Source organism: Pleurodeles waltl, chromosome 7 (assembly GCF_031143425.1).
Source record: "Pleurodeles waltl isolate 20211129_DDA chromosome 7, aPleWal1.hap1.20221129, whole genome shotgun sequence".
Taxonomy (NCBI): Eukaryota; Metazoa; Chordata; class Amphibia; order Caudata; family Salamandridae; genus Pleurodeles; species Pleurodeles waltl.
Window position 1 is genome coordinate 1,139,944,468 of NC_090446.1, and position 27,735 is coordinate 1,139,972,202.

Genomic DNA, 27,735 nt, shown 5'->3' on the forward strand with positions numbered 1-27,735 from the left:
CTGCCTTCCAGCATGAATGTGCATAATGTAAATTTCTGTATTGTTTATTTAAGGCTTATCTGCCATTAATACCATTTTCTTTGTAGTGTAGGACCGTGGAACTGACTTTTGCTATTTAAGTGGTGTTTATAGTTACTGGTGCGACGCTCAGTAGCACAATGCTAGCTTTTTGTGGCTTGGGGGCGTGTGGTGCCCAATGGTGCCCACAGAGGTGGCCCCTGGGATGAGGGTATCCAGAAGGCAGTGGGCACCTCATTACAGAGGGCCCTGACCCATTCACTAGTGCCTCTGGTGAGGACATGAGTGCAGTGGACCTTTACCTAACCTGAACCCCTCAACTGGACGGGACACCAAAGAAAAACCCTTTAGACTTCCAGAACCTCAGAGGCTCGGTGTAACTGTGCCAAACTGGCTTCATCAAAGCTCCACTGGGAGCAAGTCTCCATGGACGGTGCTTTTGACAGGCTAAAAAAAAACATTTCGTACCAAAGAACCACCTCCAATAAGACCCACAGAAGGACACCTTCCTGCCCCATACCCTGGAGGCGATGACATGGTGGATGATTTCTTGAGAGATTCCAATTCTAACAGTATGGCCCAACCTTGGTGTTGGACATCAAAGAGTAAGGAATGCCCTACTGCACCTGGTGAGACAGGTGCTACCAAGCCCCTGCCACCAAAATGCTAGATCCGGAAGACACATAGCACCAACATATCTCTGAATGGGTCTCGGGCTGACAAAGTAGCCTCTTATTCGGCATCCAGACTTGGTAAGCCTTTGGAGAAGGAGGTCAAGAATGTCTTAGGGCAGAATGCTCATGCCCTACTTTGAAAGGGTAAGGTCACCCTCACCCCTGAGATAGCCTCCAAAATGGTGACATTTCTGACTAAATATGTGAATGACTCGAAGAACTGCATTGACTGTTCCTGGCGTTTCTACCAGGACAAGCTTCTGGGTATGACTGGTCTGTTACCTACAATTTTAGACATGGTGTAAGAGGCCAAGCTTAAGGGTTCCCTCATATCTCCCAAGATGCTTTCTGGGTATGCCCACTGGGCCATCATCTTATTGATGACTGCTAAATGTGCGATCTCCATGGAGAGCTGGTAGTCCCTCCTGATCAAGATGGACCCCAAATTGGGAGAGTTGGCCTTCTCAGAGGTGTCTCCTTCAAGGGTCTATTTGGTGACTTATTTATAATAGGACTCTCAAAGTCTGTGTCAACATTCATCTCATTAGACAATGATCAAGCATCTATTAAAAAGGGTTTTGCTCCTAAGATTTTTGCAATGGACGGACTAGGGCTGGTGATCATTCAGCTAGGTGTACAATCCAGCCCCACCGAGAGGCAACTATTCTAAGAGAGGTCAGGCCCAATGAAGGTTTGGCAGGTTCTTTCCCACCAGACGAGCTAACATTGTGGGGAATAAGGAGCAAACCCAGCGCAAACCAAGAGACTTCTCCAAAACCTGAACCTTTACTATTAAGTCCTCAGGTCACAACACTGGTAAAGGAGGGGGGCAGACAGGCGAGGTTCACACACACACACACACTTGGTGCATGAGCACATCAGATACATGGGTTTTGGAAATAACAGTGTTTCCCATAGACCTTTATGGGCCCTCAAAGTAAGACTCTTGCTCCTGTCCCATCTCCTTCTCGCAGTTAGTTGCAAATCTGATAGATGGTGAGGAAAAGACTCTGCTCAACAATCAATCAATCAATCAGTTTTTGTAAAGCATGGCTACTCACCTGTGAGGGTCTCAAGGCGCTGGGGGGAGGGGAAGGGCCTCATCCAAGGAGCCATGTCTTGAGGTTCTTCCTAAAGATGGTGAGCAACGGGCTTTGTCTGAGGTGCAGGGGGGAGGTTGTTCCAGCTCTTTGCTGCAGTGTAGGTAAAAGATCGCCCTCCGGTGGTGGTTTTGCGGATGTGAGGGACTGTGACCAGGGCCATCTGGGCGGAGCAGTGGGATCAGGTGGGGGTGTGGAAAGAGAAGAAGTGGTTCAGGTATGTTGGTCCTGCCTTGTGTATGGCCTTGTACGTGTGGGTGACAAGCTTGAAGGCGATTCACTTCTCGACCTGCAGCCAGTGGAGGGTCCTCAGGTGTTGAGAGATGTGCTTTCTGCGAGGGAGGTCAAGAATGACTCTTGTGGCGGCGTTCTGGATGAGTTGAAGTTTTTTCATGTTCCTAGTTGAGGTGCCGGTGTAGAGGGCGTTGCCGTAGTGAAGCTTGCTCATGACTAAGGCATGGGTGACTGTCCTGCGACAGTCTGCTGGATCCATCTGAAGATCTTCCGGAGTGTATGGAGTGTGTGCCAGCAGGAGGAGGCGACAGAGTTTACCTGGCTATTCATGGATAGGGAGGAGTCGAGGATGATTCCTAAGGTGTAGGCGTGCTCGGTCAGTGCAGGGGGGTGCTGACGGATGTGGGCCACCAGGAGTCGTCCCAAGATCAGGTGGCGTTTCCAAAGATGATGAGCTCCGTCTTGTCGGAGTTGAGTTTGAGGCAGCTTTCTCTCATCAAGGTGGCAACAGCTTCCATTCCTGCTTGAAAGTTCCTTTTGGCCGTGTCTGGGAAATGATGAGTTGTGTGTCATTGGCATATGACACAATGTTCATACCATGGCAACAAGAGGGGCCATGTATACATTGAACAGTGTGGGACTCAGTGAGGATCCTTGGGGGACTCCGCAGTTGACTCCTGTTAGTCTGGAGGTGTCGGGCGGGAGTCTGACCCTCCGCGTCCTCCCGGAGAGGAAGGAGTCGATCCATTCCAGAGCTCTTCCGCGGATTCCTATGTCGTGGAGTCTGGTGCGCAGAGTGCTGTGGGATGGCCGCAGTCTAGGAGTAATCGGATGTCGTCGATGGCTGCCAGGAGTGCGGTCTCTGTGCTGTGAAAGCAGGACTGGGAGCTGTCCAGGGAGTTGTTGGCCTCAATAAAATTCCGTAGTTGTGCGTTGATTGCTTTCTCTAGTACTTTGGCGGGGTAGGGTAGCAGCGAGATGGGACGTAAATTCTTTAGTTCTGATCATGAAATATGCAATATCAGATTTGCACCTAAATGCTCAAGGCTTTGTTGGCAATCTGTTCATAGTGGAGAAAAAAGAACAATTCTTCCGTCCAGTCATAAACTGCAGGGAGTTCAATGCTACTTCCAGATGGAGGGCATCTACCTCCTTCAAGACTTATCAAGCCCTGAACAGTGGATGTGGCATCTGGATCTGAACAACACATACCTGACTATTTAAATTTTCAAACGGCATCCAAGATTCTTGCAATTCATAAAGGAGCAACAAGTTTTGAAGTTCAAGATGCTGCCATTCCCAAAATGACCAGTAGAATTCCTTAGGGCATCCACCCTGTCATCTTTCTGGATGGAATCTTGTTGATGGATCAGTCCCACTTCGGACTAGTGCAGCACGTAACAACAGTGATCTCCATCTTGGAAGGTTTGGATTTCTCATCAACAGGGAGATATCTCTCATGAGCTCTTAACAGGAAATAACCTTCTTGGGGTTGGTCATAGACACAGTGAAGTCAACTCTAAGTCTTCTGACAAAGAAAGTGGCCAGGGTGTGCCAACAATAGAGTAGGACACTGTCCAAACCCAGAACTTCATTGCAACGGATCGCTTGGATAGTGGGTGTCTGTATATCCTTCATTCAAGCGATCTTCCAAGGACAGTTTCACCACAGAGCCCTACGAGACTGAATGCATCTCACTTGAAGAAAGGCTTACCCTATGCAGAGATGGCTCTCATCATGAAGGAAGAAAGAGAGGAACTTCGCTGGAGGCCTGGAATGGCTGGGCTACATTCGCATCTGACCCGGCCCTAGTCATCCAGTGCGTTGCCAGCAGAACAGTATGTGTAGCAAGATGCAGGGAATTATCTACTAGCAGAGGATTGTGGGAACAGGAATTAAACCTCCACATCAACTGCCTTGAACTCTTGGAGGGCTCTGTCAAGTGCTATAAAAATGAGAAAGTAGGCTGCTGAGTCACTCTCAAGATGAACAACAAATCGGTCACAAGATACATCAGCCATGTAGTGGAGATGAAGTCCAAGTTATTGATTGACACAGCAAGCGAAGGACAACTGGCATTTTTTCTTCGAACACTACATCAGTGAATGACAAAAACCTTCCAGGAAGGAGCAACATGGTAGTGGATTGGCAATCCATGACGATGAGAACAACAGCACAGCTGAGACATCAGAAAGAAGACTTTGGGTTAGTGACACCTGTGTGCAGGTCTCCACTATGGTTTCCAGTTCTACATGAACTTTCCTGGGATTCATGATGAGCAGGGCCGGACAGGGAACCGAAAGCAGTCCTGGCAAATTTTGTCAGACCATCCCACATATAGTACATAGAGCACAAGCCCAGTCACTACAATGGGGCTCGGGAGGCCCCCCTTTTGAAAGAAAATGTGGGAAAAAAGACAAAAACTGTGCATGCTACAACACATTTTTCTTTATATATTCAATTGTATTCGTTTACAAAGCATAGTAAATTATGACCTTACAGTGCACCAGGATACAGCAATCTTTATTGGGGCTCTTCAATGATTCAATTGATTTCCTCAATATCACCCTCCAACAGTGTCTTTCATCTCCCTACAGCCCTCTCTCACATGTATTTCATTTGTTTTCTAGTGCCTCTCTTACAAGTTTAGGGTGTTGGAGCACTTTACATGACATGCAGAGACAATGAATCATGTGTGTATAAATAAGTGTTTAGAAAATGTTACATAAGACAACCCAAACAAACCCTTTTTTAGCAGAATTAGGATAATCAAATACTGGGAAAAAACATAACTTTCTAACCTGGTCCATGCAGTTTCCATGCAGCTCTTGATGGCAGTTCATAATTCACTGTGCTAGATTATGATTGTAACATATGAACTGCATAGATGACTGGTACGGCCAGGTCTGCCTTGCTGGTGAGTCTGGAAATGCAGCCTCAATCGGAGGGCCACCTGCGGCTAATGACCTGGAGGATTCAGGCGATTGTAGGGAATCCCAGGCCTATCAAATTGAGATGCTGAGCTCATTCAAAAGGCCTATGCGATAAAACAACTATAAGGTATATGTCTATGTGGGGTGGTAGGGGGGCATTATTACCCTGGCGGTCACTAGACCTCCAGGGTCACTGTGGCAGTCGGACCACTACGGTCGTGGCGATCTGACCACCACATTATGACCGTGGCAGAGCCACCACAGTCTAACTGTCGACACCGCCAGGCTGCCGCCCGCCTGCATCCTGGCAGTCCCGGCGGTTGTAATCCACCAGAGCAGCGCTACAAGCAATGCTGCCTTGGGGATTATGAGTCCCCATCCGCCAGCCTGTCAATGGCGGATTACACCACCATGGAAAGGCTGGTGGAATGGGGGATCCGGTGGGGCCCCTTCACTTGGCATGGACAGTGCAGGAGCCTCCATGCACAGCCCCATCGTGCATTCCACTGCCCGAATTGTGGGCAGTGGAATGTGCGGCGGGTGCTGCTGCACCCGCTGCACCGCTATATTGCCACCGGCTCCATTAGGAGCCAGGCACAACGTTAAGGGCCTGTACCCTGCTGGGCCTCGCCGTCCGCCAAAGTCATAATGGGGGCCATAGTGTTGGTTGGTCTGACCCTTGCATGGTAGTAAACATGAGCCCCTGCCCTGAGTGCCCCAGCTGCTGTGATATCTGTATTGTTGGTAACAAATTTTAAATCATGGTTGACCACAGAACGTGCGTATGTGCCATGACCAAGGCCTGTATCACAGACTGCAGTCTAGTTAGACCAGAACAGGTGTACCATGCACTACCCTCAAAGTGGTGGAGGGCTACTGCCCTTACTGGGAGCTATGTAGCATGAACGCGGTGGTTGCAGCATGCTGTTTTCTAGTAAGTAACCAAGTAGCATTGTCAGGCCTTCTGACCTCTGTCACTCTTAGCAGGTTCTACTACTGTGAGCTCAACTCAACCTTGACCTACATCAGGAGAGACACTGTGTGCATGTTTGTATGTACTGCGCTGGTATGTATTGGAACCAGTGTGTGCTATAGGCCATGGAGACAGTTTTTGAGTGCGGCATGATGGTATGTACATGAGCCAGGGAGTTCTGTGATACATGGAGACAGCCCATGCATGTTTATAGGCATTGCACTGGTACGTACGTGTGCTTGGGAGTGATACAGTACGTAAAGGGTTAAACATGTTTACGTGCAGCTCTATGGATGCACAAGTGCCTCTGAGTGATACAGTGCATGAGGACCTGTGGATCCCAATATTGGGAACCCAAGGGCTTGCCGAAGGAACATATGGAGTTCAAGGAGCCCCCACAGAGAGTGATGTGGATTCCTGCATTCCTGAGAGCTGGAAGTGACACACATTGGATATGATCAAGATAACAGTGGTGGCACTGATGTCAATGGATTTATAATACTCAGAATAAATACTAAAAGGAAAAAACTGAAACAGCACTAGCAGAGGCAAGCATTCCAACCAGTGAAATAAAGGGGAGTGGGTTTACACTAGAGAAGGAAGAGCCAGACTCTTCAGTACTCTTAAAAAGGGCCCTGATTCTGAATGAGGTCTGTGGTCAGTATAGCCTGGAGACATCTCAGGAAGGAACTGGGACTGATATGGGAATCATAAAGAAAGTTGGCTGGTGCCTTTATAACCTTTAGATGCACTTATTGCTGAGGCTGACTTCTAGGTGTCATCCTCTTGTCACTCCTATGACCTGTCTTTGGGGCTATCAAACTTGGAGATACTCTTGTTGTGATAGACTGCTGTCTGGAGGAAAATCAAGACAGAGGAATGGGCACTTCAAAGTGGGCAACCTCCAGAACATGAACTTCAAAGATAGAGATACTAGCTCACATTTGTCTTTGGAAAACCGATCATAAAAAGGGGAGCTTGAGACTCCCAAACCGTCAAACTTAAGCTGTACATCAGCACGGAGAAACTCATTACTCGTTATGATTGTTTTACCAGGACTGGAGACTGAGGGTCTGCCAGTCTTCCATGCTGGGTGAGGGGATATCACACAGGAGAACCAAGCACACTTTCCTTTAACCTGTAGCACTAGCTTTTGCCTTATCCAAGACCAGAGGATCCTGTGAGGAAAAGGAGATTGCAAGGAGGGAGCGAGGTCCAGTGGGAGTCCTGCCAAGTGGACACCAAGAGTGTGAGATATGGGTTAACTGGAACCGCCACACAAATCGGGCTGCCTGTCTGTGTGCACACTCACATCAGTTGAGCTTTTGGCCCCTGTCAGGAATTTGCATCCCCTTGCTGGGTGGAGGCTGTGGTGAAGAAGGAGGATCATTGTCCTCTGTCAGTAGCATAACAAAGGCCCCTTTGGCGCCAGGGAGGGCCCGAGCTCCAGGAGGCCGCTTCAGCACAGTAAACTATGCACAGGTGGCATGCCCTTGTCTGGGTCCAGGGGGGAGGGGGCCCCCCTACAGCTGAATGAGGGGCATCTTTGTAGGTGTGTGTAAGGATTTGGCAAGCAAACGCGTTAAGTGGTGGCCCATTCCCAAGACATGTAGGTACTGGATGTGAGGATGCATTTAATGTTCTTGCTGTGGGTTCCCCCTCCCCCCAAGTGTGCAATGAGCATCCTGATGAGAGGATATATGGCAAGAATTGGCCCGGAGGAGCCCATCGTTGGCTAGTAGGTCATTCAGGGAAAGGAGGGTGCTGTCACTGTACAGGTTGCCTAGTGCCCAATGTCTGGTGGGATGCTGTGGATGTTACTAAAGTATAGTTGCAGGTCATCTGCATAAAGGGAAACCGTGTGGAGTCTATCACCCAGCGGAATCCCCCATTTGTGGCCCTGTGCACATAGAGCATGTGCTAATGGTTCCATGGCAAGGGAAAAAAGGAGTGGGGATAAAGAGCACCCCTGACAGATGCGCCTGTGGATACGGATTGGGTCAGGCAATTTTCACTCGAGCCAGTGGTTGGGTATAAAGTAGTTAAATTAGCTAAATGAAATGGGCCCCAGGCCATAATGTGGCAGGACTTTAAACAGGAAAGCCCCCTCCAGCGAATCAAAGGCCTTCTACAGGTCTAGGACCGGGCAGCCAGCACAGGGCCATATAAGTGGGGTGTACTCCTGAACCCAGAAAAACCTGTGTAAATTGAACGAGGTGTTGCGAGTTGGCACAAAGCTGTTCTGGTGTGGGTGCACAGGTTGGTACCATGGCGCTAAGCAGTCTGCAAAATCTTAGCTAGTATTTTATAGTCTGTGTTAACTAATGCCAGTGGGAGATAAGATCCCAATGCCATGGGGTCCCTGTCAGGTTTCAGCAGGGATACAAGCAGTGCTTTGTGGAGTGTGGCCAGCAGGCAGGCAGCCAACAGCGCTTCATCATAAAGTTTCTTCAAGTGAGGGGCTATCATGGAACCATTTGTCTTCTAAAATTCCGACGGGAGCCTGTCGGGTCCTAGAGTTTAGCCGTTGGGTAGTGCGCGGATAGCCCCTTGAATTTCAGTGAAATGCTGCTATCAAGGTCCACCTTCTGTCCAAGCAATGCTCAGGGGAGAGGCATGCCAGTCAGGAAGGAGTCGATCTCCTTCACTGAGGAGACCAACAATGAAAGGGAGGTGAAGTAACGTGTGTATTTGGTATGGATGTCTTGCTGCTTATGCAGCAGGGTCCCAGAGGCAGCATTAAGTGCGGTGGGGTTTTGGGGCTGCTCCAGATGGATAAGCCAGACGAGGAGTGATCTAGATTTGTCCACATCAGCGTTTGGGTTTGGCAGAATGGGGTGCATAATTAAGGCAGTGCCCTCTTTCCAGTAACTCTGTGTGTTTGCGATGTGCCTGTATCTGTGGCGTTTTCCTTCTCTAGTTGTCCGTGCTTGGGACTCATAGCTTAGCAGTGCCTGCGCAACCTGAGATATGTGGCGGTATAGCTGTTGGCGTATTTTACAAGTGTTGCCCAGGAAATTGCTTCTGTCTACTACTTTGAAGGCTCCTCACTCTAAGAGGCCTGCTGTTTGTAAATGCACCACTTTGAAATGGAAGAAAATTAAAATGAAGAGTTAACTAATTATAGTAACTTTTCATTTCAAACTTTTCTATTTTAAAAGCATTCAGAAACATAATTGTGTTCTCACACTTCAATATAGAGCTGAGAAGGTCTTTTATTTTAGAGGTAAATTCCTCAGTTGTTCGCCTCTGAACCCCAGGCTAGTTTGTAAATTTGACTGAGCACTCCTCATATCAGGCCCTGCCATTTGCAGCCTGATGATAGTAATGTAAAATAAACACAGGCTCCCCTTAATCTTAAAAGAAATCTTAAAAGAAAAATGTGACATTATGCTTGTTTGAAAATTAACTCATGGCTGCAGGTGTCTGTGAGCTATTGGTAGCTCCTGATCTACTGGTTGGAGACACCTGTAGAACTAATACATGCTTATGAGCGCTGATCTTCCGGTTTGCGAGTATTTATCAGACCAAGGCCAATATGGGCTTGCTGAGCCATTTTGGTGACTCTAGATAACCTCTAGTCATATTTATTTCACTGTGATGGCAACAATACATTCTGAAGTCTGCCCTATTAACTTTTAGTGGTACTTTCTGTGCCTACTATGGTGATCGTGGGTAAAAGGGAATCAGGGTTTGATTCTGGAGGGAAAGAGACAAAAAAACGTCTACCACGCCTAAGAAAAGCTGCAGACACGCAAATTAAAAACTCCCTACTCGGGTAAATAACAATACAGGGCTCTTTCAAGGCCTAGTAATTGGAATGAGCACACTTTAAATCATTCAATGAGAATCCATTGGAAGGCAAGTCTGGCGCCAACAGCCACAGTAATTCCATCTCCAATAGGGTATATTAAATTTGCTCCAGTTAAAAAGCTCGTAGTTGGATCCTGGACCCCGAGCTGGCAATCGGCTGCGAGACAAGGTACTGCCTATCCCAGCCCTTGCATCTCAGAGGCCCCTAGATGCTCTTGGTTGAGTATCCTTAGGGTCTGAAGCATTTACTTTGAAAAGATTAATGTGTTCAAAGCATAATAGTCACCTGAGTACTTCAGCTAGAATAATGGAATAGAACTGTGGTTCTATTTTGTTGGTTTTCATAACTGGGGTCATGATTAGGAGGGCATTTGTACTGTGCTACTAGAGGAGAAATTTGTGGACTGGTGCAAGACAAACCAAAAGCATTTGCCAGGAATCATTTCATTAATTAAGAAGGAACATGGGACGTTTGGAGGCAATCAGATACATTTGTAGTTCTGACCATACATGATGCTTACTTTCAATCCTGTGGCATTATTCCCATGACCGGCCAAGCAGCTTCCAGAAACCCAAAGTCTTTAGGTTCCGGGGTGAGTATGGGCGCAGCACTAAAACTTAAAAGGAATTGACAGAAGGGCACCACTAAGAGTGTAATATGCAGATTAGTTTTATTCAACACAGGGAAACTCACACAGCCTGGTCACAGAAAGAACTGAAAAATTGATAGCTCTTTATCGATTCTGTGGGTGACGGTGCATGGCCATTCTTAGTTGGTAGTGCGAATTGTCCATGCTAGTTCCAACTGGAAACAAGAATCCTGGATTAAAGCTAGCCTAGCTGATGATGGGTGATACCCCGAAACCAGTCCCAGGATGCTGGCTTCCGGTCCAGGGAAGACCTGGCCTGGCAGTTTGGACTACACTGTTCCTATGAGGAGCAGGGTCAAGAGTGATTTGCACATGACTGGGCCCAAACTGGGGTGGGGTTTTGAGCAACAAAAAAGGATGGATTAAACTCAGATCTGGGAGTGAATATTTGCATTGCTCAGCATTCTGTCCGTCATCTGTTCTTTTTGCTTTTGTTGCCCGAAGTGGGAAGGGTATGCCCAGATGTGTGCTCACTGTGCAAATGGATTCAAGCTAGCCTGGCTGATGAGGAGTGATACCCCGAAACTGGTCGCAGGATGCTTGTTTCCGGTACAGGGAGAACTTGGCCTGGCAATTCGGGCTGGACTGTTCCCATGGAAAGCAGGGTCAAGACTGATTTGCATATGGCTGGGTCCCAACTGGGACAGCGTGGTGAGCAAATAAATAATGGATTAAACCTAGATTTGTGACTGGGGGTGAATGTTTCCATTGTTTAGCATTCCGTCCATCATCTGTTCTGTTTGCTTTTGTCGCCCTAAGTGGGATGGTTATGCCCAGATGTAGGTCCCAATAATTCAGATGGCAAGCTTGAGTCCTCCATGCTAACTATTAATGTGACCATCCCACATTGGTCAATGTTCAACTTTTGAGAGGTACAAGTGGTGTTCAGCCACACAAGATTGAGCAGTAACAGGTCTGTAATGGCCATATATGTCCAAGGCTGCACACATGCCTTCCTAAACAGATCAGTATGTGTCTACCCTTCACTGAGAGATGGACTGAGGATTTCAATTATTTTTCACAAATGAGGAATTCCCAGTAAGTATGGGTCATAACCTTGTGTTGATTAACTCCCTGCCTTTTGTACACACTGCCTGTCACTAATACAAATTGGATGGTTTAGTGAGGGCCTCTGATCACCCCTGCCGGGGTTGAAAATTGCCGTTGTGCAGTGCCAAGAAGAAGCTCAAACATGGCTATCTAGACGAAGTAAAAGTCATATCAAGGTTTCTATTAGGGAACTTGTGAAAGAATCATTAATGGTAGAGCAGCCGAGCGACTAACAGTGTCACCCCCAAACCCTCTTCGAACTCAGACACAGCTGTATTTTTGAACACTGGCCTATAGAGGCACCAGGAGTTTGGACATGAGGACAGCTCCTTCACACAGGAGGACCCAGCTGACATGTGAGAAATCAAGCAGTCAAGCATTGGCCCCACCAGAAGGGACACCATGCAACAGAAAGCCTTCCAGTTATGGAACCCATGCTCACCCTCTATGACCCCTGGGCATTCAGAATATGCTGGGCCTCCACGGGCTTGGGCCGCCCGAATGGTCAGCATGGCTCAGTTTAATTTGTGCCTCCCCTGGGTTCTGTTACCACTCACCTTATAGGGTTTTAATAGTCAAGGAAACAATGCTTCTTGAGCGGACCCCGGGGAGGAGGGGAGCTGGCTGTGGCTTAAGCATCCTTGGCTCCTCAGGCCTGGCTCCAGGACAGGAAAAGGTGCCATACCGGGTGCACCATCCCAAAACACCCCTAGCCATTTCACTGGGGGACAGTCCCTACCTTCTGCATGGTGGATGCAGACTGGGGAGGGCTCCTTTGTCTCTCTGAGGTGTGATGTGCTGCCAAAAGAAGTGGCCCCTGCAATTTGGCATTCTCATTGGCTCCAAATGCTGCCTGTTTATTAGCAAGCTGCATTTTGAGGCTTGTAGTTTCACGTCTTCGGGCTAATTCTGTTTAGCTATCAAGCGTAGCCATTTGTCAACTTTATGAGAGTGATTTTGTATCGCAAGGGACAACCGACCTCATTCACTTAATTAGAAGAGAGGTAACTTTTTTTAACAAAGGGTCTTTAGGCCCACTCTGCCAAAGGGGTGGCGGAGGATATGCCCATATAAACATATACAAGGTCTGCATGCTTTCAGAAATTAAACAAATCCCTTCTTCTTCCATCCCAGTCAGCCCTCCCATTCCAAAAATACAGCACAACTTGATCCAGAACGACCCCCTTACTTTTTCTGCTATAAATAAATACAGGTTTTCACAACAAGGTCTGAAAAGTCAGAGCAGAAAGATGCCGCTGCCCGCTAATTGGGCGGGAGAGGTATCTTTCAGGGCGTTGAGGAGTTTCTAGGGACATTGGCACTTGCCTCAGTGTCAAACAAACCTGGTGAGGTATTGACTGTATTTTACACCAGTGAGTGAGCTATTGGTGCAAGGAATGTGAATCAGTGACATTGTTACTGACAGCATATCTGGTTTAATTTGGGGGCAAAAATTACATTACACACAAAGTGGGGTGGAGGTAGTTATTAACCAACCCTAAGTAAGTCATGAATGGTACAACCATGTCTGCTGCAAAGCTTACATCTGAATCCAGCCCTCTTTGCATCAGGGTGTCCTACCTGTGATGTGCTGGGTTACAGGGAGACGGCGGTTCCATTATGTACAAGATTTAATTAATTAATAGAAACACGCATTTATATTTATTACTGCGTGTGGCTGCCCGAGCGTGCTCTGGTGCAGTCGGCAATCCGATTGCACTGCGACCACACCTTCGGGTCACGTTCATATTACAATAAACCAGAGGGGTCGAATTTATGATGTTTCTCTGAAACCATTCACTGATTGGTAGCGTTGCAGCACCGTTACATCACGGGCGCGACATTACATCCCTCCTAAAACACAAAACAAATGAACAAACCTAAAACTGTATTTCAAACCAGAATATGAAACATTCAGAGAAAATAATCTTGCAAACAAGTCAAGGGATTGGGGTTCTCTTGGATGGCGACAAATCAGTGCTACCCCTTGCACCTACGTTATTCTCAGGATCTGGGGACTCAGGACTGCCACTTTCAGGATCCTTTATCGACTCTGAGCCTCTCGCTGTGTCATCATCCGAAACATCATCTCCATCAAACAAGACAGGGTTGTCACCGACATCTACATCAGTGGTAGAGGGCGAGGTCCAGAACCTTTTGAAATGAGAAATGTTCCATGCAACTTGTTCTGTCCCTCTCTGCGCAACTATTAATGAGCTTTGCCGCGAGATATAATCCACGGGCGATTTTTGTAAGTTGCTCGGAACTTGCTGACGGGTAATCTGTCTTTGAGGAGAACTTTATCCCCTACTTGCAAGTCTGACAGTCGAGATCGCCACCGAACACTGGCGTGATCATTGGAACGCTTTTGTTTGCCATACTCCTTGTTTTGGACAAGCATCTCCGGAGCCCAAGACTCATGGTGAGGAATAACATCTGTGATCACCTGACCCATAGACATGTAACTAGGGGCCACCCCAGTAGCAGAGTGTGGTGTTTGTCTGTAGTCTCGCAAGAACAAATACACTGCTAAATCGGGGAATTCATGCTTCATAACAGCAATTCGTACTACTTTGTTTAACGTTTGCATAAACCTTTCCACCTCCCCGTTGGCTTGTGGCCATCGGGGCGTTACTTTCCAGTGTTTAATGCCAAGAGACGTCAGGTATTCAGCAAATTCCTTTCCTTCAAATGGTGGACCATTATCCATCATCACTTCTTGTATCACTCCATGAGTGGCAATTATTCTTTGTAGCTTAGGTATCACGTCTTTCGCAGTTAGAGATTGTACAACCTCTACTTCAGGATATCTCGAGAAGTCATCAATCAGTACCATCATGTGTTTTCCATCTGGAAGACTCCCAAAATCAAGATTGGCTGCAACCCACGTCTTTGTGGGTCGTTATTCGGTTTCTACTGGGACTGGCACACTGGGTTCTCCTGTTACCTGACACCATTGGCAGGAACGTACTAGCTCCTCAACTTTTGTGTTCATCATTGGGAACCACACCTTCGTTCTCAGCCGACTCTTAGTTTTAACCATGCCCTCATGGCCAGCATGAGCCAGATGAACTGTTTTATCAGTCAAACATGAAGGAATGACCAGCTTATGCCCTCGGTGAAGACATCCGTCATTGCTGACAGTCAACTCTTGACAGGCACGGTAAAGGGCCTCCATGATGGTCTGCGCATCCGGTGTAAGGCTACGCCACTGTCTCTACATGGTGTGCTATGCCTGAGTCTCCACTGCTCGCATGGCTGGATCGTTGCAGGTTTTCACCCTGGGCGGTGGCCTGTTGAATGGTCTCGACTGAGATGAGTCGTGGTCGGGACCTTTCCACTATCCACCGCACATATTCTTCAGTTTCCTGAGCCTCACTTTCTTCAGAGGAGGTTACTGGCATTGGGTGCCTGGATAGATAATCTGCTGGATTGTTTTAGCCTGGCCGATACTCCACCCTACAACTACAATTGTATTCTTGAAGTTGCAGCATCCACTTCTCCATGCAAGGAGGTGGCTTGGAAGCAGTGCCATTGAAAAGTGGGATCAGTGGCTTATGGTCAGTCGTTACGATAAATGGGTGGCCATATACATAAAGATGAAAGTGCTTGCACCCCCAGTGTATAGCAATTGCTTCTTGTTCGATCTGCGAATATCTTCGCTCAGTGTCTGTTAATGACTTGCTCGTGTATGCCACTGGAGCCCATTCATCTCCTTGCAGTTTCTGTAGAAGTACAGCTTTGAGCTCTGTTGGGCTGGCATCAACCGCTATGGTGGTGTCTTTCCTGGGATCAAAATATCGTAGGATTGTATCTGCTGACAAAGCATCTTTAATCGCCCGGAACGCCTCCTTGTGTACCGGACCCCAGGACCACGATGTATTGGTTTTTGTCAAGTCTCTTAGTGGTTGTGTGAGGTACGTCAGGTCTCTGATAAACCTTCCGCAGTAGTTCACCATACCCAGAAAGCTGCGGACTTCAGTCATGTTGGTGGGCTGCGGGGCATTCTTGATATCTGTAACTTTATCAGGATCTGGTGCAACTCCCTCCGAGGAGAACACATAGCCAAAGAATTGCAGTTTATCCTTTAGGAACTCACACTTCTCTTTATGGAGAGTTAGACCAGATTCTTGGATGCGCTGAAGGACCCTGGTGAGCGTGGTGTTCTGGGATGGTTTTTCCATAAATCAAATTGTCGTCACTGACATTAATTACTCCAGGTAAGTCTATTAGCAGTTCTCAAATCGTGTTTTAAAACACCTCTGCTGCACTAGAGATCCTGAAATTTAGCCTACGGTACTGACAAAGTCCCACATGAGTAGAGAATGTTGTGATATACCTTGACTTCTCTGCCAAGATTAATTGATGATATCCCAACCGAAAGTCTAACTTCGAGAACAACCTGGCCTTGCTCAGTTCTCCAATGAGGTTAATGATCGTGGGAGTCAAATGCCGTTCTCTTTTAATCGCGCATTGGGCAGTCTCATGTCTATGCAAATTCTGACCTCTCCATGTTGTTTTAGTTTCCTAGCCACACCGATCGGTGACACCCATGCTGTTGGACCCTTGACCTTTTCGATAATACCTGTAGCTTCTAATTTTTCAAGTTCTCTTTCTACTAGAGGTCGGAGGTGGAACGCAACACGTCTATGGCAGAGGGCCACAGGTTGGACTGATTTGTCTATGTGGAGAGTGATCTCTTTCGTCTTGAGACACCCTATTCCTTCAAACACTCGTGAAAAGGATTCAATAATGTCACTGAGCGATTCAATATAGATACCAAGGCCCATATTTATACTTTTTTAGCGCCGCATTTGTGCCGCGCTTTGACGCAAAAACTGTGCAAACTTACAAAATACAATTGTATTTTGCAAGTTTGCGCTGCTTTTGCGTAAAAAAATGACGCAAGTGCGGCGCTAAATTAGTATAAATATGGGCCCCAGTGTGAAAGTTACGATGCCTAAAGCTTCAGCTGTGTGACATCCCAACAATGTGTGCTGACCTTCTTCCGCTACATATACATAGGCTTCTACTTCATGTGGCCCATGACGAATGGGAGATCAGAATCTACCTCTCATTGTAAGTGGGTGAAGTTGTCCATACGCAAATACTCTGACACGGGTCGGCGTCAAGGATGGTCTTGGCTGTATACTTTGGTATGTGGTCTTGGCCATGATATTTATTGACGCTCCAGTGTCCTCTATAGCTGCCACTGGCCATCCTGCTATGACTACTTTGCACTGTGGTAGTTGCTCATGTTTCTGGCTGGCATTGCTGATCATGAAGATTGAGTGTATCGTTTGAGTCTTGTCCTCATCGTCGTCCATGTCACTGACTGGAGCTGGAACTTCGAGGGCGGTGTTCACCGTATTCCGTGGTGTTGTAGTCTTTGTCAGCATGCACACTTTGATGAAATGGTTTGGCTTGCCACACCCGCACATGTTTTTCCTTTGGCGGGACAGCCGGAAAAGGGATGTGGTGATCCTCCGCATCGTCCGCATGTTCTCTGCAACAGTGTTTGTTTCTTTACTTTGGGTCTATAGGACGCGGGTGTTACCGCGGCTACCTGCTCTGTTTTGACAGGATTTTGAAGTGCTGCCTCCATGTGTGAGGCTCTGGCTTACGACAGTTCTTTTGTCCTTGCCATCGTCAGTATATCTGCGAGACATCATCCTGATTCTTCCAAGATTCTTTCTCTTAATTTCATTGACGCACACCCTTGAATGATTTGCCCTCCAATTTCCTTGTTTTCACTTTGGAAGTTGCACGTGGTGGGCAATTCTTTTATTCTCATGTGAAGCATGTCAATAGACTCTTCTGGGGTTGCCGGGCTTGCCGAAATATAAACCTCGCATAGTCTACATTCACCATGGGTTCAAAATGGGCTTTGAGGGCTTCTATGAGGGTCAGGAGTGTCTCTGGTGCTGCTTGCACAAGTGTTTTCGATATTCTATATATATCTTTCCCTCCTAGGTGCAGGAGCATGGCTCTCTTTTGGGCATCTTCAACTTTCGTGGCCTCAAAGAACAGTAGCACCCTTTCGACCCAGTCCTTCCACCTGGCTGCCTGAGCTGATGGGGCACCTTCCACTATGAATGGTTCTTTTGGAGGTAGGGTATTCATCTTGTGTGTTTCTTTATACGTTTGTCTTGATTTGTCTGCAATGTTCTAGAGTGTTTGTTTTCTTTGTTTATTTTAAAACACAAAAGTCCTCTTTCACTGTAGCAGGTGGATGCACCACACAAAGATGTGAGCCAATTCACTGCTGTTGGGTTCAGGGGCAGACAAACAGCACAATGCCTCACTCTAGAGGGGAGTTTGATATCACCAGGCACATTGGGATGCTGTCCCTTTAAGAGATTCACAGAGGCTGGGGTGGGCGGGACCTTGATTGACTCACTGGCACCATTTCCTGGTTTCCTCACTGGTGGGGAAGACCGAAAGCCTCTGCAGGAAGCCGATTGAAAAGCATTGCGTTGCCGAGGAGACCAGAAATTCCTCGGGCACCAGGCGATCAGTAGCAGTCATCAAGCGGCACGAGCCCCTCACGTCCTGAAAAGAAGCGAGCGGCCACCGTGTTGCTGCTGGAGGTAGGCATCCTCGTCGCCAGTGTGATGTGCTGGGTTTCAAGGAGGCGACGGTTCCATTATGTACAAGGTTTAATTAATTGATAGAAACACGCATTTATATTTATTACTGCGTGTGGCTGCCCGAGAGTGCTGCGGTGCAGTCAGCAATCCGATTGTACGCCCGAGGGGGCCGCAACGCTCTTTATTAACTCAACTCACGTGACCCTTGGGTCACGTCCATATTACAATAAACCAGAGGGGTCGACATTACGACGCCCCTCTGAAACCATTCACTGATTGGTAGTGTTGTGGCACCATTACATCACAGGCGCAACACTACACTACCAAAGTCCAGGGAGGCTGAACCAAGTTGGGTTTTTGGAACACCCACTACACGTGCTGCCAATCCTCTCTTTCACACCAATAGAAATGTCAACGGCAGGACTTTGATGCACAAACTTGTAATGGAAAATGGAAGCCTACAAGCACCAGAATGCACAGCTTAGCTGACTGATGCGCGAGAACACGGAGTCGCTGAGACGGAAACGGAATCCCCTGACAAATTGCCTTGAGAGCATAGTTGAGTGTTACAAACATCTAAATTGGAAATGCTACAATACAATACTGGCTATGAGATTCTGAAATGGTCCCTCGATGGGAGAGGCGGCGGGTAACAAAAGCTCAATCAAAAAACGTAAAATAGTTAACAGAGGCAAGCCGATTCAAAGTGCCACTGCCGCCATGAGCTTGAGAGTTGTTGGCGCCCGAGTGAAAATCTAGAATGGATCGTGGCTGGGATGAAAGGCGATCTGAAACCAGAGGAAGGGCCATCCCATGCTGTAACAGGAGGAAACATGAGGTAATGTGATGGCAACAGAAATTTTCACTTAGTTAAAACGCCTGGGGAGAGAATTCAGCACAAAAAGGAGGGACCTTTCACAAAATGCACCAATAAATAAATAAAGCATTTAAGACAAGCACAACAATGAATGAATAGCAAGAGTGGGCGTGGTTAAAAGCCCACAGAGAGATTATAACAGGCAAGAGCTCTTGCATGCTCAACTCTAACAATAGTGAAAGAATGAACGCCTGATGAAGAAGAAATAGAGAAACGAAACAAGGAAAAAAATACGTTTTTGCGAGTCTGAAAGAGGAGGTAGCAAGAGGAAGAGGGAAATAAAAAAAAAGGGAGAGGAGTAGAAATGAGCAGTTGAAAGAAAGAGTGAAACTGTTAATGTGTGGATTTTAAGAGCTGGAAAGAGAAAAGTGGGGAGAAAGAAAACATTGAGAGTATACAGAGTAAAGAAAAGAATGGAGTGAGATAGGTAAAAAAAAAGACCCTACCAAATAAAGATGGCAGCTAAGAATAGATTTCATTGGCTCCCCCACGTCCTCAAATAGAAGCCAGAGTGTGGAACAGCAGTGGGCACTGCAGAACAGGAGGAGGTGCATTTGCAGAGTTGTATGTGAACCCCAATACAGCAATGTTGGAGCGCTTCAGATCCGGATTGGGGGTATAGACAGAAATGTGTCCTGGCTCAGAGCTGGAATAATAGAAAGGCAGCGGGTGAGGAATGAGGAACGGAGTGCTGTGTAATTCCTTGTATTGGAATAACGGGGTGCTGCAGGTTAGGGTCGAGGTGCATTGACAGAGCTGTATGTGGGCTTCAGTACTGGAATAGTAACGGGTTCACAAGATCAGAAGTGAGGCATTTTAATGAAGCTATGTTTGGAACCTAGTATAAGCGTGCTGAGTGTTAGCCTGGAGGTTCCCTGCTGAAGCTGCGAGTAGGGCCCAGCATGGGAGTGGCATTGCCTCTGAACCCCAGAAGCAAGGAGTCCTGAAGGGCTTGTGTGTGAGCCCCAATACTGAGAAGAAACGTGGACTGAATGTTAGAATTGATGGATTCTGGCACAGTTGTGGTGGTTCCCACCAAAAGTGGCGTAAGATGTGAGACTTGAGGGGCACTGGCTGAGCTGTGTTTTGTTCTTTTGGGGCCAGTATTGGTTTGGCAGTGCGACTGAATATTTGAATTGAGCTCCTGTAACTGAACTGTATGTGAGATGGGTCCCAGTATAGGAAAGGAAGTGACCTCACCGGTGTAGAACTGGCACGGCTGAGGGGCTTGGAGTGTGTGAACTGAGGTGCACTGATGGAGCTGCACCCCAGGTCCCAGTACTGGAACAGCAGAGTGTACTAACTGTAAGAACTGAGGTGTTCTGGCAGACAGCATGTGTGGGGTTCTGGCACGGGCATGGCTGAGGGCTTGGAGTGTGTGAACTGAGGTGAACTGATGGAGCTGTGCCCGAGGTCCCACTACAGGAACAGCAGAGTGTACTGATTGTAAAAACTGACGTGCTCTGGAAGACAATGTATGTGGTGTTCTGGCACGGCTGAGGGTCTTGGAGTGTGTGAACTAAGGTGCACTGATGGAACTGCACCTGAGGTCCCAGCAGTGGAACAGCATTGTGTACTGACTGCAAGAACTGAGTTGCTCTGGCAGACAGCGTGTGTGGGTTCTGGCACAGGCACAGCTGAGGGGTTGGAGTGTGGGAACTGAGGTACACTGATGGAGCTGCACCAAAGGTACGAGTACTGGAACAGCAGTGTTCTGACTGTAAGAACTGAGATGCTCTGGCAGACAGCATGTGTGGGATTCTGGCTTGGTCATGACTGAGGGGCTTGCAGTGTGTGAACTGAGGTGCACTGATGGAGCTGCGCCCAAGGTCCCAGTACTGGAACAGCAGTGTGTACTGGCTGAAAGAACTGAGGTGCTCTGCAGACAGCATGTAGGCTTCTGGCACTGGCACAGCTGAGGGCTTGGAGTGTGTGAACTGCGAGTGGGATCCCAGTATGGAGCACAAGTGGGCGCTGTCTCTATAGATTGCGGAGCCCTGTTACAGCTGGTCATTGGGTCCCAGCACTGGAACTGCAGTGGGCACTGAGTGCTTGAAAGGAGGTGCTCTGGCTGAGCTGCATGTAGGTAGCAGAGCTGAAAGAGCTGGAATGCCATACAAAGGTTTTCTAGGTGACATCAGGTTACATCTGGCGGCGGGGCCTCTGGACGTGGGAACGTTCCTGTAGGCTTGTTGGGACAAAAAAGTGGGTAGCGGGTTAATTTTTAGTGCCACTGAATTGCTTAATTAGGAAAGGTTAGGCACATCTGACTAAGAAAGCAGGAAATGTCAAACAGTCACAGTTTATGTCAAAGTTCATCAAAACAATTTTATGGTGTACAGATAACACTGCTAATTTTGTTGCAGACCCTCATGTAAGAAGCCCAGGGCGGCTTGTCTATAAGCAATTACAAGCAATTCTTCCTTGCACTCAGCACCGGGGACCACAGGCAGGCAGACAAAATGTGACCACGATAACAGCCTGATTTATAACCTAGTTTACAGCAATGCTCAGAAACTGAGGAGCTTTGACAGAAAGCATGTGAGGGGTTCTGGCACAGGCATGGCTGGGGGCTTGGAGTGTGTGAACTGAGGTGCACTGATGGAGCTGCACCTGAGGTCCCAGTACTGGAGCAGCAGAGTGTACTGACTGAAAGAACTGAGGTACTCTGGCAGACAGCGTATGTGGGGTTCTGGCACTGGCACTGCTGAGGTGCTTGGAGTGTGTGATCGGAGGTGCACTGATGGAGCTGTGATAGAGGTCCCAGTACTGGAGCAGCAGAATGTACTGACTGCAAGAACTGAGGTGCTCTGGCAGACAGCAGATGTGGGGTTCTAGCACAGCTGAGGGCTTGGAGTATGTGAACTGAGGTGCACTGATGGAGCTGCAATTGGGGTTCCAGTATGGAGCAGAAGTGGGCACTATCTCTAAGGATTGTGGAGCCCTGGTAGAGCTGGGTGCCTTGGCTATAAGTAATTACAAGCAATCCTCCACCCCTGCTCTCAACACCGGGGACCAAAGGCAGGCAGCTTGGTAAAGAAAATCCAAGCCAAGGAAGGATGGATGGGAGCCAGGCAGCTGAGAGAGGGTCCAGACAGCCCAAAAAGATCAAATGTGACCAAGATAACAGCCTGATTTATAACCTTGTTTACAGTGAAGCTCAGAGCAAGAATGCTCTGCAAATGAAAAGGAATGCTTACCTGGAGAGGGGCAGGAAACAAAGTTAAAAAAAGTCCCCTACAGACCAGATAAACAGGACAAACCATAATTATACAGTAGTTGTTCCCTGCTCCCACACAGAAGGAGGGACAAAGGGCCATGACTGACCACAAGCAAGTATTTTTAAATGACACTGAAACTAACAAATGAAATAGCTGGAAGCACACAGAAGAAGTATACAAGAGGTCATACCTTAGGCTCAACCTAATGAGATTGCAGGCTAGGCTGGGAAGAACTGTATGACCTATACTCCAAAGACACACTGCTGCAGGGAGGAAAAGCTGCTCATCTGCATGGCCTTCAACCACCAGGCATAACAGATGGAAACGGCATTTGACTGTATTTAAATCGCAACAAAACATTTTAATGGAAAAGGACTCATGTATGCTTCTCATAGCGCTTGGAAGCGGTCAAATGAAAGCTCAAAACAAAATACCTTGGAAAAACCCCAAACCTTAAAAAGTGAAAAAGAACACTCTATCATTACCCAGAGATTCAGCCAGCCTGCCATGTGCACTTTAAGTAGACAGAGAGAGTCTGCAGCTTTCCATGGCAACAGCCATACCCGCTCCCTTTGTGGGGGCACAATACGAGGAATTACAATTCACCCAGTGCTTAATTTGAGCTGGTGGTTGCCAGTGGGGGGTACCGCCGCTTATTTTTGCGCACTGGCACTTTTTTTCTTCATCAGGCTTTAACTGGCGCAAAAGACACATATAGGAAAGCTGGAGCAAAGAAAGATGGAAAAGCGTCACAAAGGTAGAATGCCAAAAGCTACAAGAGTGAGGGGAAGGGGCTGGTAGTGGCTGTAAATGGACTAAAGGGGCCCGAGATGGCTTCAGGATTACACTGCCTCAGTATCTGTGTTTCAGGAGAGCTTTGGGTACAGGCACATTTTCATTTCCAAATTAATCACTGAATCCAGCATTCTTCAGAACCTACCAAATAGCACTCAGTCAGTTTTATATGTGCCAAACATCAGAATTCACATAGCAGCGAATGCAAGCAGTGGGTCAAAGCCCCTCCACTCCTTAAGAGGAGCCGCTGCTGTCCAAAATGAGTAAAGAGGTGCTTTATAAATTTCTTTATTATTATCATTATTATGATGCCAGTAAAAATAAAGACTAAGAAATTCTTGCACATAGCAACCAACCAGGGTCAGTGTGAAGAAAATCTGTTAGCTACTTCCATCCAGCCACATATATGGTAAATTCATTTTACCAATCAATTTGGTCTAGGTCTAGTGGCCGAAACACATTCTAGGGAACTATTAGTGCCAGGTGGCATCTTTGTCCATAACTGCCTGATAGTTGATCTCAAGGAAACATTGTGTGCCATCAGAAGTATTGTTCCTTATAAATCCGCAGGCCCAAACGGAATCCCAGATGTAGTACAAGGGTTCTGGTTGCAAAAGCTTCCCCTCTACTTTTGGCCTAGTTTTTGATGCAACTTTGACTGAAGTGCACTGGGTTCCTGCTCTTCAGGTCTCCAGTGCCAGTATTCCTTTCCCAAAAACAATGCCACTGGTCACTTGATCCCCAAGAGACCAAGCCTTTAGTACCTTTTGTAAGTCCCTAGTAAATGGTACCTCTGGTACCTAGGGCTTAGGTACTAAAGAGAGTCTCTAAGAGCTGCAGCTTAACTTGGCCACTCTAAGGGACCAGCACCAAACTCATGCAGACTGCCACTGCAATGTGCTCCAAAAAAGTGAAAACATGACATGGCCAACACTGTCTGTGATATTTGTAAGCCATACCTACAGCAGACCGTACAGCCCTAAGGCAGGGTGCATTGTGTTACAGGTGAGGACATATATGCATGAGCAAATATGCCCTTACTATGTCTTTGTTGATTCTTAGACATAGTAAGTGAACAGGTAAGACATTTTAAGTACATGTGCTGGACACTGGCCAATACGAGTTCCCCAGCTACTTGATGGTTTCATTGAAAATAGGGATGTTTGGTATCGAACATCTCATAATAATAAACCCTCACTGATTCCAGTGATGGATCTATTAGTACATGCACCCAGAGAGCACCTTACAGATGCCCTGTAAAACCTACCAACTGCTGGTGGGCTAAATGACTAGTTCCAGCCAGCTTGCCACCAACAGATGGGTTTCTGACAACCATGGGTTAGAAACCCTTTGCTCACGGGTCAAGAACCAAGCCTGCTCTCAGAGGAGTTGAACACCCCTCCCAACAGGACAACCTGCAAATCTGCATTCCAGGGCAGAATGCTTTAAAGGAGCCCACCACTTTGGTATGCAGATCTGGCTTCCCTCAAAAGGGAGATGTCAACCCCCCCACTGCCCCAGGGCCCATTTGGCACCTTGTCATGCAGGAACATCAGCTGTGCAGGAGACATGTTGCACTGCCTGGGTGGACATACCTCTAGGGTGCCCATTGGCTACTATTCTTCACTCCCCTTAACTTCCCTAAAATTAGTATTTAGGGGGCCCCTGATTCCAGAACCTCAGATCTTTGCTAGTCACAAAAGAAGGAGTGGACAAGAAGCCTCCTGACCCGAGAACAGAGGGGCATGACTGACTTGGCGTCAACAGTGCCAGCATGCCTGATACACTCAACCCTTGTGGAGCAACTGACCTATCCTGCCGCTACAGCCTCCAAGAAACAAGGAGAGCTACCAGTGTTTCACAATTCACCAAGAAGAACTCCCTTGGAGCAAAGGAGCTGCTTTCTTGCATCAGCAAGCAACCAAAGAAGAACTGTGAGGACCTGGGACTGAAAAAACTCAATGCCAGACATCACTATTACACCTGAGCTGCCTAGTCTGAGCTGAAGTAGGCCAATGGTGTCACTGTGGTTCCCAGGCCCTTCAGAGACAAAGTCTATCTTGAGTTCTCCCTCTGTGGAATTCCCGACAGTGTTTGCAGCTTCTGCCTGCAGGCCCCCATCAACCGCCTCCGGTGACCGAGACCCAAAGGTCCACTGCACCTTGCACCTGGATGCACCCGATTGCGGGGAAGGGGACCACTGGTGTCCCTATGTCCCCTAGGCTCGTGAGACCTGAGCCCACTTGTTGGTTTGGTCAAACTGGATCCCCAGTCCATGCCTGCAGCTGTTTCTGTGAGCCCCCTCTACCACGACCACCAACGGAAACCTGACGGTCCAAGATACCTCTGCACCCAGCTGCTCCGGACGGAGGAAAAGAGGACCACTGGTGTCATTTCGTCCCCAAGCTTTGTAACCTGGACTGGACTCCCAGTCCATCCCTGCAGCAACTTTGTAACCGAACTGATCCCCATTGACTTTGATGGGACACCTGATGACTTAATAAACCTCTGCACCCAGGTTCCCCAGTGCCTCCAGAGGTGAACTGTTGGTGTGGCATTGGACCTCGCCCCCTACTCACCTTAAATCCTGGAGAACAGTCCTGTAACTTGCTGTGGAGTACCTGTTTGCCGTACATTTTTTCTCTCCCATAGGGTAACATTGCAGCTACAGAAAAATGCACTGTGTCGACTTCTGAAAACATTGAAATTAACTATCTGGAAAAGTACTAATCTGATCCCGATATCTTAATTTATTGAAAGTATGTATTATTTTTATAAATTGGTGTAGGATTTCTTTATTGAGGGTGTGTCTCATTTACTGCCTGTGTGTGTGCATTACATGCTTAGCACTACCCTCTGATATGCCTAACTGCTTTCCCACACTACCACGAAAGAGAGCATTTGGGGTGTAATTTGTGCCTCAGTAATTCCTTTGGAGTTTGCCTGGACTCTTTACACAGTGTACCTCTTTTTGGTCCACTATATAAAGAGATTCCTTCACCGGGTGATCTTTTTTTTAATCTGATACTATGAATTGGGTTAAGTATATTAACAAACTGACCAATGCTGTCTTGTGAAGAGCGAAAATTCCATGTAGTTGGAAGGGCACAGAAATTATTCAGCTTTACAAAAAAGGCTCCCGGGACCTCCTGGTAAATTACAGGCTCATTAGCATAATCAATGCTATACAGAAGGTGTCATGCAGACAGATATTAACAGATTAGATCTATGGATAGAGGGGCATAATGGCATGTTTTTTTACAACCTGGTTTTACAAAATAAATCAGCACAGTCAACCAGGTGCTGAGGTTCCTAACAATCTATTGGAAGGTCGAAGTCTTGCAGAAGCAGCACCTTTATGTGATATTCCTAGACTTGAAGTCAGCGTTTGACCTAGTACAATGTTGTAAACTTTGGAAGTATTAGAGCACAATGGCATACCCTAAAACCTACTTTATGTTCTGAAAGGTTTGTAGCTCCTGCTGCTGGCAGGGGGGTGAAGCTCCTCTGCTACAGCGGAGGAGCCTCCCCTGGGAGTCAGACTAACCAGGTATGCCCAAGTTTAAAAAAGTAGCCTTAAGCTATACCAGCAGAGGGCGGGGCCAAGATGGTGGCCAGAGCGGCAGCGTAGTTCCCGAGCTCCGCACCCGGCCGACAAAAACTCCTGAACCCAGGTGATCACCCGCTTCCTCCAGTTGATCGCCATGAACACTGTTGCCTTTGGGCCACCTCTGGGAGAGCCAAGCAGTGGTGGAGCGGATTTGGGCGAGGTGGCAGCACCACTGACGGGACGCGGTTTGAGCCTTACCTGAGGGGCCCGCTGAGACGAGGTGCACCGCTTTGGATGGATGCGTGGAGAGACGCTGCTGGGGCAGGACGTCGCCCCGATTGTGGTGAGCGCTGAGAGACGGGGAGCGGCATGGGACCTGATGCGGTCGGTGGCAGGAGGGACGTGTGGTCCGGCGCTGGGGTGGTGTTAGGTCTGGGACGCCGAGGTGTGCCTCAGCGGTACTTCCCGGGACGCAGCTGACACTTCTCCTGGTGAATGTGGAGCTGGTCGCTCCTGGTCTGGTTTGCTTACGGCGCCTACTACCTAATTTAAAGAGATCCTGTGGACACCACAGCACTTGGGTGCCCCGACATAGCGACTTAGGGGATGCTAAGAACTCTTGCTGGGCCCAGTTCGAGGGGCACAGTGGATGGACTAACCCCTGGGTCTCACCAGATACGGATCCCCAGATGGCGCCGAAACGAGGGGACACTGCGAGACAACGTTGTCCCGAAGCCTCTCCAAAGGAGCTGAGGTAATGCTCCTATGAAGCTCTGCCAATTGACTGTGCTGCGGCTTGAGGCCCATAGGCCATCGCAAGTGCTAGCCGCCCCGTGGGGTGCGGATCCCGACCGGCGAGAGTCCGGGGCCCCTGCTGTGCTCCGTTGTTCGCTTGGGGTCTCTTGCTTCTGCCTCCCTTGGCAAGCGCGGCCAGCGCCGTGCTGACTGATGCACTAATTGTAGGGCTACCCCTCCAGGTAGTGCCCTGGTGTTTGGAGCTCGAATGGGCAAACCGAGGCCTGCCCGGCCGCTGCCGGCAACCATGACCACTCCAGACGCCCTGCCTATGGGCCCGGAAGTGACCTCCCAGGCCTTGCAGCAAATGGATGGCACACTACACATTCACACATCGCAGTTTGAAAAGGTGCTGCAGGCCATATTGAATACCAAAAACACTTTGGAGGTGAAGATTGACGCTGTGACACTTGATGTTAACCTACTACGAGCGGACCAACGCACGTTGTCTTAGAGAGTCAC

At 48.0% G+C, this 27,735-nt stretch overlaps 1 long non-coding RNA gene across 1 annotated transcript in view; it reads left to right on the forward strand.

The window, feature by feature from the left end:
- The first annotated feature begins 17,928 nt into the window (after positions 1 to 17,928).
- Positions 17,929 to 27,735, forward strand: part of LOC138246035 (uncharacterized) — a 136,108-nt gene continuing 126,301 nt past the window's right edge. The window contains exon 1 of the long non-coding RNA XR_011194211.1: positions 17,929 to 18,035. This is a non-coding gene — a long non-coding RNA (uncharacterized lncRNA). The remainder of the gene's footprint in view (positions 18,036 to 27,735) is intronic.